Source organism: Cryptomeria japonica, chromosome 6, assembly GCF_030272615.1.
Source record: "Cryptomeria japonica chromosome 6, Sugi_1.0, whole genome shotgun sequence".
NCBI classification, from domain to species: domain Eukaryota; kingdom Viridiplantae; phylum Streptophyta; class Pinopsida; order Cupressales; family Cupressaceae; genus Cryptomeria; species Cryptomeria japonica.
The window spans coordinates 31,869,343-31,884,523 of NC_081410.1; positions in this window are offsets into that span (position 1 = coordinate 31,869,343).

Here is a 15,181-nt window from a genome sequence, read left to right on the forward strand (position 1 = left end):
TTGAGGAAAGAAGCAAAAGAACCAAGAGTTCTTTATTATGAATGACATAAATTATTGGTAAGAGATGATGTTAGGAAACTAGTGCTTCCAATGAGAGAAGAAATATACCAAGCATATGAGCATTTAGTTCAGACTGATAGTGCAGCTGCAATAGATGGGTTAACTAGGTGCTGGAATAACTTACCAGACAAATTGAAATAGGGAGAACCTTATTTACTGCAAAATTTTCAGGTAGCTATGCAGCGAGCCCCCAAATATATACAACTGGGCAGAGAAAAGGCCAATAACTGGTTACCGCTAATTTTTCAACCTCCTATTCTTATGTGGCTACTATTGGGATGTCAAACTCTGGATAAGCCCTATGATGCACTCATAGAAGAATCAGCTAGATGGTCTAGGCTGGAAAAGATGAAGGGGTTTCATGGGAATTTAGCTTCAGGAGGAACAAGCCAAGGAACCATTGGTGATTTTAGAGTTAGTGCAAGAGTCAGAAATTTTCCTTTTGTTGTAGGATCAGCAAGCTCTTAAAGTTGGGGGGCATGATGAGTTGAGACATTGTCATATCTCTATCCTCAGAACTCTTGAGTTTTTGTCATCTTTTGGTTTGCATAGTAGTAGTGATGTATTGGAAGTTGACTATATGTATTCCATATGTTAAGCCTGAACTTATTAAATCATGTTTTATCTTTGCCAGTTTATTCTTGCAGCCATGTCATTTATTCTAGTTGCTATGCAAATTATTTAGGGCAAGATCGTATGTGAAATTAATACATGTGTTGATTAAATAAAATGCATATGTATGTTATTTCTTTTGTAGTGCAAAGAATAAATGATGTTGCGGTGGATGTTCGCCTATCGCGTCTGTTGAAGGGAAGGATACTCAAGTGATGATTGAAGATCAAACTGTAGAAAAGTTGAACAAGCGTAAGGGATGATATAAGAGAAGCAATCAAGCAATACTACCAATGTCTAACTTAAGTGGACATTGAAGTTGTAAATACCGCCACAGTATCTTATGACTGTGGTTCGGTCTAGATTCGCGTTTCCTGCAGCATAGCTCCAGCTATCTCCTTTCTCGGTCAATCATCTGCCTCTTCTTTTCGGCGTGATTTATGTTGTCTATTGTAGATGATTTCTTTTTAATAAGAAGCTCTTCTTCTTCTCAGAGGTTAGATAGAAAGAGAGAAGAATTGAGCACAGGATTTTTCATAAGCATTATTGAGTTCCTTGTCATATTGAACCATGTAATGATTTTCCAAGAATGATGAATAAAATTGTGTTATTCTGATCTTTTAAGAGTTGTTTTTGGAAAGCCCGGTATCACTCATCCAAGGGGGCCTACTTGGTGAGTGTTCTTGTGCATTCATTAAAATTAGTTTCCTTTCATTAGCCGCAGTAGTCATTCTTGCATGAACTATTCCTGCAGCCACTGGAAATAGATCCACTGACTATTCCTATAGCCAAGCCATAGCAAAGTAATTTATGTTTATCAGCATTGAATTTATCTAGTATTGCTTTTATGAGTTTATGCAGAAGTCTTCCTGTAGCCTTTCTATAGTTTCAATTCTTGATTACCTTTTATGTATTATGTTAGTTGTTGCAGTAATGCAGAATAGTTGTCGCAGGAACTTAGTGCATATATAGTGCAGACCCATTTCAAGTATTACGTCCTTGGGTTGACAATCAAATGAACACTAGCTATGAAAATAGTGACTTTACCAAATGAATGTCCAAACTTCGGGTTGAGACTTCAACTAGAGTTATTATTCTTATTGTTGGGTTGAACAATGATGATTGGAGGATTCGATTAGATAAGAGTGATTGGAACAAACCCGATGATGAAGATGATTGGAGGATTCGATTAGATAGGAGTGATTGGAGAATTCAAAAGAATGGATAAGATTGGAATGCGAAGGGGAATTGAGAGGCAGATGAATCGATTCAAAGGATGAGTGCAGGATGTGGTGTTATGTGGAGCCTAATTAGACTCGGAGGTTAAATTTCCCTACTTCTATCAACACAATTTCTCCCCATATTTTTTGATGGGGGTTTGGGGGCAACACCCCCAAGATGGGGTCAAGGGGAAGCGCCCCACGAGGCTAAAAAAGACTCATCATTTTAAAAAGGCATCGAGTGTTATTTTTTTCTATTGGAGGACATGTTATAACCGGGGGAGAGCCGAAAGAAACCAGGGGGAAAAATCATGGGGGGCGCAACCCCGCTCATGCGAGGGTACATCCCACAAGTGCGGGGCGTGACCCCGCTCACACGAGGGTGCAACCCATAGGTACGGGGGAGTGCATCCCCGTGAGTGCAAGTGTGTATACCGCGGGTGCAGGGGAGTGACCCCGCTTGGGGGTATATCCCCGTGGGTGCGGGGGCACGAACCTGCTCACGAGGATGCACCCAACCCCGCTCATGGGGGTGCTTCCCCGCAGGCACGGGGGTGTGACTCCGCTCGTGGGGTGCATCCCTGTAGGTGTGGGAGAGTGACCTCACAAAAGTGGGGGCACAAACCCATCCGTGGGGGAGAAACTCCACTGGTGCGAGTACGCAGCCCCGTGCACGAAAGATCGAATAGAAAAAGAAAAAGAGGGAGTTGGAGCGGGGAAAATAAAAATTTCCCCGCAAGCAGACACTATCAAAAAAGAAACTGATGACGATGATGACGAGATTGTGATCAAGGCTTGAGAACAAGACAAAGGATGCGATTGGATGGTTGGATGGATGATATTGGATAACTGAAGAAGATGGATAGGATTGGCATGAGATGACAGCTTTTGAGGAGCAAACAGATCGAGGGAATGCGGGTACCATGAGATCCTGCATTGAAAAGATGCAAATGTGATGGAAATGCACATGGGGGGAATGAAAGAATGGGGGATAGGATGAAAAGGATTTGGAGAAGGAAGCATTATGGATGTGGTTGGGAGATGCAAGGATGAGGGATGAAGGGATGATGGATGAAGGGACTAAGGTAGATGAGGATACAAATAGGGTAGAGGAACATGATCATGGATGAAGGGATGACGGAACAAGGAGATAAGGATTGGTGGATGGAATGTGTTGGTGTAAATAATTATTCATCTTGGATATTATTACACCTTACTTAAGTTTACTTAGGAAATGCATTTCATAGTAGTTTGGGTATGAGACACTTGGGTGTTTGTGCCACACTGGGATAGTGTGTGTAGGAGAATTTCCACCTTTTGTGGACTTATCTTGTGGGTGATCCACCTCATGTGGAATATTTTATTATTTCTCCTACCTACCCACACCTATTTCCTACTTACCATGTTTCTTATTGAGCCACATGTCATGTTTGTGTGCTCACATATCCATATAGCCTTGCCTATATAAGCAGGCTCATATTCATTGTATGGAATGAACGATTGATGATCCAGTTGATCAGTATTTTCATCTTGATAGAATACAGTTTATTTCTATCACATATTTTGTTCTCTCTTATTTGTGCTTTCCATTGCCTCTTGATCTTGGCAAAATCTCACAGAATGAAAGGAGGATGGATTGGAGGAACCAAAAGATAAGGATAGGTGGATGAATGGATATGATAAGATAACTGACAGGAGGATGTAAATCTCAAGGGAAATGAATGGAAGATAGGGAAAAGGATTGGTGGATGGATTAGGTTATGGATGAAGAGATGGAGGAACCAGGATATAAGGAATTGGTGGATGGATGGATAAGATAAGATATGGAGGAACTGGGAGATAAAGATCATGAAGGTATGGGGAAGGATTGCATGGATGGCAGGAAGGATGAGTGAATAGGAAGGATGAATGAATGAATGACTTGATAGGGACATGGAGGCCAATAGCTGTCCAAAGCATGTATATATGGGGGCCTTTTTATTCTTTCAAGATCCAAGGGAGGATGGAGGAAGTAAAATGGATTGGATATGATATGATGGGTATGGTAGGCAGATGGAGATGAAGGATGAAATGGCTAGATGTCCATAAGAACTTGCCCCCCAAATGTAGAGAGAAAAAGGATGAGGGGAATTACACATGATGCATGTTTGCCAGGTTTTCATCATGGTACTTGTCCAAGGCGCCTGTTTGCCAAGTTTTCACCAGTGGACGAATTTTTTAATTTAATTTAATTTTTAATTTTTCTGATTTTTTTTTTTGGTATTTTTTTATTTTGGGAGGAAATATATGGATGGAGCTAGATGAGGATAATTGGATTTGGAGGATGGATGGATGGAGAATTCAAGCATAAAGTTTCATATCAAGGTAATAGGAGCCCATTTGGAGTGATCATTGGATGTTGGTACAACTGTATTAGGAAAGAGTGGATTATGCAAAGACTTGGATTAGATGGTTTTGATGGGGAATGTAAGGGATATGGTAGTGGCAAGTGTTTGGATGGAAGGAAGGAAAGTGAATGTGATGGGGGGATGTTGTCAGAACCAACATTGGCACATGTTGCAGAGGATGTGAGATAAGTAGATTGGATACAAATGTATCATGTGAATATGATGGAGGCATTGTGATAGGTGGCTTTGGGACATAGGGACCCAAAATAGATTTTCAGCTAGTGGATTAGCAATTTTGGATGCTATTTGAGATTCTTCTTTTGGATGCACTGTTTCTTTTTGCTTTGCTTCCTTTTTCTTTGGGATCCACATTGCTTTTGCTTTTGCTTTGGTGGGCCTTTGCGGCCTTTGGGATTCATTGTATTTTTGTATCAACTTTTGCACTGTTGGAACATGTCTTTTTGAATGGACATGATCATCTTCATATTGTTGTGGATTTTAAACTTTATGTATTTTTTATTTGGCATCCAAATTTATGCTAGTAGCCTTGGAAGGAGTGTGCAAAGGTGTAGGGGATGGAGGAATTATGGGTGAAGTGATGGTTGTAGGATGTTGGATGTAATGCGATGACATTTGCCTTCATTGATCTTGATGAGGAATGAAAGGAATGGGATGTTCATGATGGGTGATGGAGATAGTGGATTCATGCATGAAGGGACGAGTAGGAAAAGATGGAGGATGATATTTTCAGATATAAGGGCCCAAAATGGATTTAGCATGTTGGGGATATATGAAGGTATATTTTGGGATATAGGGACCCAAAATAGATTTAGAGGATGAAGGAGGAAGATGGATGGTTGTTTTAGCTTTATATGATGGAGGAGGGGGGATGACAATAAATGATTTGGAAGAATGATGGGGAGATTGGATGGCATGTTTGGAAGTATACTTGGATTTTGCATTAGTTGTACCAACATTTTTGGATGAAGTACCTTGGGATATGTAACCGAGACCATGCGATCTTGGATGTGCTTTAACGTGGATGGGCTCCAATGTACCTTGCTCATGTAGGCCTAAGCATTTTCCTTGATAGTTCATTTTTTTGAACATTTTATCTAAAGTAGGATACTTGTTCTCTGGGTAACAAGATGCAAGTCCTTTATCAGATGGAGGAGAATGGGTGGTGCATATGAGATGTTCTTATGTTGTGAATGACATGTCATGGACAAGTGTAAGCGATCCAAGGGGATAGAGTGATGGTGGTGGGATGATTTGGATAGGAGGAAATGGAGGATCAATAGGTGGAGAATATGTAACATGAGGGTCTCAACTTGTATATGGGATGGCAGGATCTTGATTTGGATGGAGGGATGATAAGGGTTCTTTAGATGGAAGAGATGGAATGATAGGATCTTGATTTGGATGGAAGGATGATAAGGGATTTGGTAGGATCTTGACTTGGATCAATATGCTATGAACATGCTCTGGAACAAAATCTTGGAATGATGGGATTGGTGTGGATGGTGTGATGAGAGGTGAGTGGGTAGACTCTTCAAGTGGAATGGATGGAATGATGGAAGATTCAATGACTTGGGTAGATGGAGTGGATAGAAGGTTGAAAGATTCTTCAACTGGGATGGAGTAGATGAAAAGATGGGGAGTTCCTCAACTGGGGTAGATGGGAGTATGAGAGATTTTGCATTTGAGGTAGATGGAGTGGATGGAAGGACAAGAGGTTATTTAGCTAGGATAGATGGAGTGGATGGAAGGATGGGAAATTCCTCAACTGGAGTAGATGGAGTGGATGGAAGGATGGGGAGTTCCTCAACTGGGGTAGATGGAGTAGATGAAAGGATGGGGAGTTCCTCAACTAGGGGAGATGGAAGGACAAGATGATCTTCAACTAGGAGAGATGGAGTGGATGTAAGGATGGGAGATTCATCAACTGGGGAAGATAGAGTGGATGGAAGGATGGGAGATTCATCAACTGGGGGAGATGGAATGGATGGAAGGATGGGAGATTCATCAACTGGAGGAAATGAAATGGATAGAAGGACAAGAGATTCATCAACTAGGAGAGATAGAATGGATGGAAGGATGGGAGATTCATTAACTGGGAGAGATGGAGTGGATGGAAGGATGGGAGATTCATTAGCTGGGAGAGATAGAGTGGATGGAAGATTCATCAGCTGGGAAAGATGGAGTGGATGGAAGGCTGGAAGATTCATCAATTGAGAGAGATGGAGTGGATGGAAGGATGGAAGATTCATCAATTGGGAGAGATGGAGTGGATGAAAGGATGGCAGATTCATCAACTAGGAGAGATGGAGTGGATGAGAGGATGAGATATTCATCAACTGAGAGAGATGGAATGGATTGAAGGATGGGAGATTCATCAATTAGGAGAGATGGAGTGGATGGAAGGTTGGAAAATTCATCAGCTGGAGTTTGGATGACAATAGGAATAGGTGACGGGGATTGTGGGTCGACGATTTTTAATGGATGAAAGGTTTTCGATGGTGGTAGGAAGTGAGAGAGGAATGATAGATGTGGGAGTTGGAAGGGAAGTTGGTGGATTGAGATAAGATGTGGTGGATGGTGGACTGAGATAGGAGGAAGTGGATGGTGGAGGATTGAGATGAGATGAAGGATTGCGGCTGGTGCCTCGTGTTTGTTCATGAATGTTCATCACAACAATAGATGAAGGTAGTTCTTGTAGATAAATGAATCGCGGTTTTGAAACAATAGGTTGTGATATTACTTGAGGTTGATGTTGCAGGGCACTGACCACTTGTGGCATTGATTAGATGGGTGGGGGTACAGATGATAATGGCATTGCGTAATTCACGCCCCTAGTCACAACTTGCGTGACAAATGATGGCAGATTAGGATTAGATGAATGATTGAGATAGGATGAAATGTTAAAATTGGATGGAGAATTGGATAAGATGGAAGATTAGAACAAGATGGAGAATTTAGATGAGATGGGAGATTAGAACTAGATGGATAAGTGAGATAAGATGAAAGATTAGAACTGGATGGAATTTAGATAAGATGGAATATTAGAATTGGATGGAGAAGTGAGATAGGATGGAAAATTGGAATTGGATGGAGAAGTGAGATAAGATGGAAGATTAGAAGCGGATGGAGAACTTAGAAAGGATGGAAGATTAGAAGCAGATGGAGAATTGAGATAGGATGGAAGATTAGAACCAGATGGAGAAGTGAGATAAGATTGCGGCATGACCTGGAGATCTGTCTCATCAGGTTGATCAACCATACCCTCATCATCATCGACATAGGGTGAAGTGGAAGAAAATGAGGAATGACCATACTCATCATAGTAGGATTGAGAGGTGACTTGGATATATGTGTCATTAGGTTGATCAACCATACCCTCATTGTCATTGACATAGGGTGAAGTGGAAGAAAATGAAGGGCGAACAAACTCATCATAATAGAATTGTGACACGATGATTAGTTGATGAGTTGAAAAGATGAACGATGATAATGGACGATAGAACAAAGACCAAGATGAAATGGGGATTGACTTTGAAGAAGTTGGAAAGAGAATGAAATTTGATGTTTAATATTGGATATCTGATGTTCAACCTCTGACTTAGGAAGAATGAAATGATGATGCGAATTGGGAGACAAGATATGATGAAGGATGATAATCCTGATGCTGGGAGATATGAGACAAAAGGTGATCTAACCAAAAAATCGGCAGCATTTGGATGCAAAAGGGACACAATGATTGAACATTGCACGAAGCTAAGAACTAAAGGATACTAATCGAACAAGAATCTAGAGACTCACGAACAACATAACACCTAGAGAAAGGACATCTAGGACCAGAGAAAGACACGGATAAAGATATCAACTACTGATAACCCAAAGATTTCTACCACAATGCAGACAACATAACGATAGCGTGACAACTTCTAAAGACCAAAATCATAAGAGATAGATCCTGAAAGCTAGTAGATCAAGCATTTTCTAAGACAATACATACAACATAACAACAACACAATGACGTCTAAGACTGAGATCATAAGAGATAGGTGTAAACTACTGATAGATCAAGAAGTGTATAAAGTATCACAGATAGCATAATGGTAGTACAAATGATGTCTAAAACTGGGATCATGAAAGATAGACTCTAACTATTGGGGAAATGTAAGATTGTAAATCAATGAAGCAAAAATTGATAGCATAATGAGACTAAGTGACAAATCGTGACTAGATAAAAGACAACTTGCTATAATAGGCCACAAACCCACCAAAATGAGACGCAAACCCGCTAGAACAAGATGCAAATCCGCTAAAAAAAGATGGACAAGACTGAAAAATGCTTGGACAACATAATGATACCAAAAATGAAAACCATGTTGTTTCAGGATGCAAACCCATTGTTTCACGGTGCAAGCTCGCTGGAACAGGGTGTGAACCTGCTGGAACAACACAATAGGCAGTATAAAAAGCGAACCCGCTAGAATAGGACTTAAAAACAACAAGACACGAACTCGTTAGAACAAGATGCAAACCCGCTAGAACAAAGATCAAACCCGTTGGTTGAGAAAATGGCAGTGACTACGCTAAGTATGTCAATTCTGGCTCAAAGCTGACAACATTCCTGCTAATACAAGACTGCAAATCCGCTGAAACATACCACATGCCTGCTATAACTGACTTCAAACTTGCTAAATTGATACTTTGACAAAATACTTGACACCAAACACAACAAGCATGAAGATTTGACCATAAAATAGACAATATCAGTTAAGTACAACCCTATGGATAGTCAAATGACAGTATGTGTTAAATCTCCTTGCGCAGAATACCACATCCAACTGGATAGATAAAATCCTAACAGCACTGGCTCCACCCTCGACACACTTCTCGGGCATGCCAAGCTTCGAATTCCTAGGTAATCACTTCGCAGTGAATTTTCTATCTCGAATTGGGGGGTACATTAAGAGTTTCTTTGGTATGCGCGTATCACAACACTTGAGTTAACACATAGAAGGATTTTTGGATACTAAGGAACAGTTAGCTCATAGTAATTTTCTGACAGGTCCAGTCCAACAACAAATTCTCGAAGCAAGCCACTTACGACTTTAATTGAGCTTATCAGTGCAGAGAAGGCTTCCACATACGACAAATTCACTCAAGACTTCAGTCGTTTGACCAAGTTTTTATATAGTGGCTCAAAAAACATCGCTCAACATCATGCTGGGAGAGATGCTATCCCCAACGCGCCCTTGTTTTGAAACACTCCCTTGAGGTGATGAGGCCCCTAAGAGGTGATTCACTACTAAAAAGAAAAATGAGTGTCGCTAACACTTTTCTCTTGCACATACGACCACGAGAGCCAACGGGAGAGGATAGTGTGTGTTAGCAGCAAGACCACTCTATAGATGCACAAGCGTGCAAGACACGGAAGACATGGGGTTCATTCCTTTACTTGAATTGAAGTGTGCCTAATTACTTAGAAGACACAACATGTCCATTCCCTTAATTGAATTGAAGTGTGCCTAATTATGCAATAAGACACAAAATAAAGAAGGAAATGAAACAAAAGAAATGAGCAAATTTGTTTCAATGAAACCTCATTTTTTTAGCAGTCCTACAAGCAAAATGTTAGTGTTTAAGCGCTTAGGGGTCTTCTTATAGCTTAAAATGCTGCAAAAATGTTAGTAAAACCATCCAACAACACACAAATTAGCTGATTAGTACAAAAATAGCATGCTGAAAAATCATATAAATGATAATTAGTGATCCTGCTACTGTAGGGCGCAAACCCGAGGTTTCAGGGCGCAAACCCGCTATTTCAGGGCATAAACCCGCTAGTTTAAGTGAACTCGTTGGTTGTCTAAAACGTGTTCTCACTGGCTGTCTAAAATGCTAACACAAAAGTTAGCTAATTAGTACCAAAAATAACATTCGAGAAAATCATGTAAATGATAATTAGCAATCTTGCCACTGTATGGCGCAAACCGGTTGATTTAAGTGAACTCACCGGCATGAGATAAATAACCTGTTGGTTTAGGGTGCAAACTTGTTGTTTCACATACAAAAGTCAATTATAATTTATAAAAAAGTGAAACTTAAAGAAAATTTTACCTTTCGTACAAAAGTGATGATGACGATCCTGCGGTTGTATGAAAATGATATTAGCAAACCCGTGGTTTTAGGGCGCAAACCTGCGGTTTCGTAAAATCAAAGGATTGAGAAAATAGACTTTCGCTTAAGCGGAAATCAACTTGTAGATCCCCTTTTTTGCTTGCAACTACTCAACATCTGCAATAAACACACTCAAACAACAAAACACGTTAAATGACCTGTGAAGTGGGTGCCACTGGGCGTGCCAAAAAAATGTGCGATGAAAAATGTGCATGCTAAACTAAGGGCTAAAAAGAAAGCTAATTAACCAAACAAGCACAAGACATCATACACGTCAAGATTAGAACGATAAAATGAAAATGGAATTCAAATGAAATAGCAAATGCAAACCAAAATCTCATTTAGATTTGATAGTTCCTCGATTTTTATGTTTGCTTGATGACGTCTTCGGATGTTCGATAATGGTCTATGATACTGATGCAATGATAAATGGATCAATGGATGAAAATGATAATGGATATGGTTGAGTGATAATTCCAACAAAGTAACAATATGATGTATGAAAAGTGGATTCAGAGAGGATTTGGTCTAAAAATGGAGGGATTAAATAGGTAAGATGAGGAAGGGAAGGATAGGTGAAGAGGAGAAACTTTTCCTCCAAAAAAGAACAAATGACTCAACTATATGGGAAAGGAATGACATGTGTCCCTGAGGACACATGTCTATTTTGGGCAAAGCCACCCAAAAATAGGAAGAGTGACATGTGTCCATTTTGGGAAAAGCTACCCAAAATAGGATATTTTCTCAAAAAGGGGGAAAAGTGGTTATGATGTGCACACATGTGAGGGGTTAGAAGGGATATGATAAGGTTGGTTGGAGGGTTGACTAGGCTAGGGAAGTGGGTTGGAAGGATAGGGTTGGTTAGGCTAGGATTGGAAATAGGTTAGGGAGAAAGTTAGGAGCAATGTGCTCAAATAGGATATGAGTCCAATTAATTAATTGAATTAATTAATCCATGGGGGTTTTGGAAAAAAGGGATATTTAACTAATTAAAGGTAATTAACCAAATGGGATGGCAAAAAGGGGATTAATTAACTAGGTTAATTAATTAGGAGGAAATGGGTTGGTGGTTAATTAATTAATTAGAATTGGAAGAAAGGGGATTAATTAACTAGGTTAATTAATTAGAAGAAAAAGAATTGGGGATTAATTAATTAGAGGAATAAGATTGGGGGATTAATTAATTAGAAGAAAAGAAATTGGGGATTAATTAATAGGAATGGGCTAAGTAATTAAGAATTAATTAATTGGAAGAATAGAGATTAATTAACTAGGTTAATTAATTAGAAGAAAAGCAATCTGGGATTGATTAATTAGGAATTAATTAATAGGAATGGGCTAATTAATTGGAAGAATATGGATTAATTAACTAGGTTAATTAATTAGAAGAAAAGGAATTGGGGATTAATTAATTAGGAATTAATTAATTGGAAGAATAGGATTTAAATTTGATTATATTTAATTAGCCAAATTTAGGTGTCTACACTTTGAATCATTCTTTTTAATCCTTCAATCAATGGGAGAGCTTCACTTTCCAGGTATTCTTGACTCATCCATTGTTGAATATTGTCAAATTGATTGTCCATCTTCGTCAATTGGTCAACCGATACCCTAGATAATGATTCCTCCACATCATGAGAATTATCAAAAGGATAAACGGGAATATCTATAGGATTGGAAGAACCACCAATATCCTCATTGAAAACACTTGCCAAATTAGGCTCCATCTCCTCAGAAATTAAACCTTGGGCAACTTTAATTCTATAACTTCTCCTAACGAGGATACTAGAGGTCAGGACATAGAGGGGATTTTCCTGCTACAAATTTGAGTTAGGTTAGGGGAAGGGGATCAATATAGGTCCCCATTAAGGGGGACCAGGGTGCCATGCCCTAGTCCTATCCTAATTTGGGGCAGGATCAAGGTGCTAGCAGGGTTTCTCATTGAATTAGATGAAATTCTTGACATGTATGAGCATAATTAGGTCTTCGATCAGGCCGAGGGGCACAAACATTGAGGCAAAGACCCAAATGCAGTCAAAAATTGCAAAGGGTACAATTTTAGGACGTTAAAATATTATTATTAATTATCTCTTAACATTAATATTAAATAAAAATTAAAATATATATTTGGAGTAACAAACTATGATTAGCAAAACATGAAGGACCAATCCGATGACTATTGACATGACAAGACAACAATATCGAAGACTAACAACAACCACAAAGATACCTGACAAGGATCTCATTCCCGCAAGAATGATGGTACGACAAGGGGTCTGATTGATAACTCCACTTTCCACATTACCATTGGGTCACAGAGCATGCTCTGATCTGAAGGTTCAAGTGGAGTTGATGCTCAGTATTTACAGCTACATAAATAAACTATTGAGCATATATATACAAAATAATCCATGGAACATCATATCCTGAAAAGGGAATGGAAGCAATGTAGCTTGCTCGTAAAGAGAAGTGTGATGCTTTTCCCTTTCACCCAAGGACACCAAAGATAGAAACAATGTTCATCAGATCAATAAGCATCAATAAGCATAAAGAAGCTCATAAGTAATCCATGTCAATAATCATCTGGCTACTAAACATAGATACATCATATAATCACATCATAGACAACATCATGAAATTAATCATCTAATAATCCATACATCATAAAACATGAATGTCATATGTACTATCCATGAGACATAAAAAGCATCAAGTCCAATGTCATAATCGACCAACACCAAAAGGATCTAAGCTACACAGAGAATCAAAACCACAAAATCTGACAGGCCAAAAAGAGGGTGGGCACTACACTATAACTCATCCTATTAGTTCAAGTGACATATCCTAGTAAGATAAAGACAACTTAATGTGAAGAATTACATATTTGAAGGAAAAAAATCAAATAGAGATAAAGAAAAGGAGAAAGGAGAAAGTGATTATATTGGTTTAATCAATAACCTTTTGAATCATCAATTGTCATGCGTTTTGTATAAAGTTGGTGATACCTAAGCATGTTGAGGTAATTAAAAAAGATCCCATGTTAGCCATGGTAGTGATGAAGCATCTTTGAGGGAGATTTTGAGTAGATGGATTCTATGTATACTAATGATGATTCGCTTGCAAAGTGTTTCAAGAAATATACAAGCTCTAATATTAATCTCTATCCAAATAACCGATAGATGATTTTAATGGATGATATACAAGGCTTGGAGAACTACAATGTGAAAATCTAAAACTTATATGTAAATCTAAATTTGAGTTACCTTAATATGGAATTACCATGATTAAATCTATATTCTTATGGTGATATAAATCAACCAACTTATCATGCTTAATAACACTACCTTATGTGGATTTAGAATAATAAATTATACATATCATCACCACAAGATAACAACAATGAGGCACAAATCAACAACATAAGATCATCACAAAACACAAGATTTGCATGGAGAAATCCTTGTAGGAAAAAAAATCCACCAAGAAGAGAGGCAAAACATGTATTATCTTCAAATAAATTATATTGCAATACATTCACTTCCATTCTCCTCTTTTCCTCCAACATGGAAGCACCTCTATACTTATGAACAACCTATTTATGCCTCAACCTATCCTTGTTCCTATAGAGTAACTATACATTCAATTGTTCCTCCTTGATTTCTAAATCCAAAAAGTTGTTTATATATACATGACAAGAGATCCAAAGCATCAAATAAGGCATCTAAATAATACTCTTCATTTTGGGGTGACCCATGTAGTTCAACGATTAAAACTCTTGCTTGGTGAAACCACCACCAAGGTTCAAATCCCTGTTGAGTGGCTATGCTCACAGGCTTGATACTTTTGTTGGGCTAGCGTGCTTGTGGATTTGAACAACAATAGTGTTCAACACCTTAAAAAGTGCCCATTACCGATAAAAAAAATCTTCATTCCAAGTTTCCCCAACCCTTGGAATGAGAAAGGACAACAATTTTTGTCTCCAAATATTTCTCTCCAACTTGGGCACCCAAAATTGGAATATAAACATACATTAAATATAATAAATGATGAAATACTAAGAGACACATGTTGCTTCTTCCAAATTCCCACTAAGAGAAGTCCAACAATCACTTATTTGTCCTCTTCACTTGTCATTAACCATCCCATTCTATGTGTCCATGTGTGGGGCAAACAATATTAAAAATTCATTTTCACATGTCACCTTTACCATTGCTAATGGAACTTATCACCCCTTACGAATGTATTACAAACAAAAAGGAGAATAAATATTGAAATTTATTTTCTCAATACACCCTAAGTGCCTAGGAACACTATCCCAGGATGTTGGAACCATGCAATATGACATAGGATTTACAAGGTAGACGACGCCTTAATCCTAACACATAACAACATAAGGTTTGATCTTTAGGCTATAGTTGAGATATCAAATACTTATGAGTGGGGATTTTGAATGACTTTTACATGTTTCAAACAAAATTTGATGTGATTTTAAAGGGTACATTAAATATTTTTAAAGCTCTTGAGAAATATTTGTTACCTCTAATATGTGACAATGGCGACCAAGTAAAATCATTAGGTGATAGGAAAGATGAATTCTATAATATTGCTCCAACTTTAGTGACATCAATCACTCAAGAGGATAAGGTTGATATAGTTTTATGTAATGTTAAAATAGAAAAATTATTAGAATACAAGTTTAGTCTTAATAGATTCATT